The 811-nt window shown below is 49.9% G+C and overlaps 1 long non-coding RNA gene across 1 annotated transcript; it reads right to left on the reverse strand.

Annotated features, from left to right (window-relative positions):
• Positions 1-93: 93 nt before the first annotated feature.
• LOC106944438 (uncharacterized) lies at positions 94-799 on the reverse strand. Its single transcript, XR_001424290.1, has 2 exons — positions 458-799; positions 94-352 (listed from the first exon to the last, which is right to left on the reverse strand). It is a non-coding gene; the product is annotated as an uncharacterized LOC106944438 (long non-coding RNA).
• Positions 800-811: the final 12 nt, after the last annotated feature.

Here is an 811-nt window from a genome sequence, read left to right on the forward strand (position 1 = left end):
TATGTCAGAGCCCAGCTTAACGTCAGCTGATAGCCCCGGGTTCTCAGACAACAAGGAGGGAAACAGTAACACAACACCAAGGGAGGACAATTCAGTTAGTTAGCTCTTTTTTTATTCCCCAACGGAATAAAATGCTCCGTTTTCTTGTTTGCATAAAATAACAATAAAAATATTAAAATGTCCAAATCAGAACAAACTAAAATCGTCCAAGAGGGCCAACATCCACAAAATCCAGTGAGGACGGCGAATCCTGCGCTCCGTCCAGCCTATAGTCACAGCCCCAGCGCCACCGCCTCCTGTGGTCGTTCCAGCCACTCTAGTTGCTCCGCGTAAAGCGCCGCCCGCTGGCGTCCTGTTAGGACAAAAACACCTGGCCAGAAGAGCGATCGCTGAACAGCGGATATTTTATCTGTCCCAGCGAGGGTCCCTGAGGACAATCAGTGGAAACGTTACTTACTGACCAGGGCAGAGTTCCCCCTCTGCCCGCTGACGGTCCGACACGTCGTTCCCACTGATTGTATCCTCTGCTGCCAACCACTGGCTCGTTCGGGGTCGCAGTCCTCCGTCACGAACCTTCCTGGATTCCCCTTTTTCTTCTCTTCTCCCCAACGCGAAGTCCTCTGCCTTTTAAAAGCCACAGCCAGCGTCTTGCAGGTTCCAGGTATGCTGCCTACAGGCACGCCCACCCCGCGCAGGTGACTGGAATCAACTATTAGTTCTCGGAGTCCACAGTGAATAAAAAACAAAACATGCAGCAAAAACACTCAATAAAAACCACACTTAAAAAGTAAAAACAAATTTCCACTGTGTG

This window comes from Poecilia latipinna, unplaced genomic scaffold, assembly GCF_001443285.1.
Source record: "Poecilia latipinna isolate Pla-1442-1.1 unplaced genomic scaffold, P_latipinna-1.0 Scaffold10036, whole genome shotgun sequence".
NCBI classification, from domain to species: Eukaryota; Metazoa; Chordata; class Actinopteri; order Cyprinodontiformes; family Poeciliidae; genus Poecilia; species Poecilia latipinna.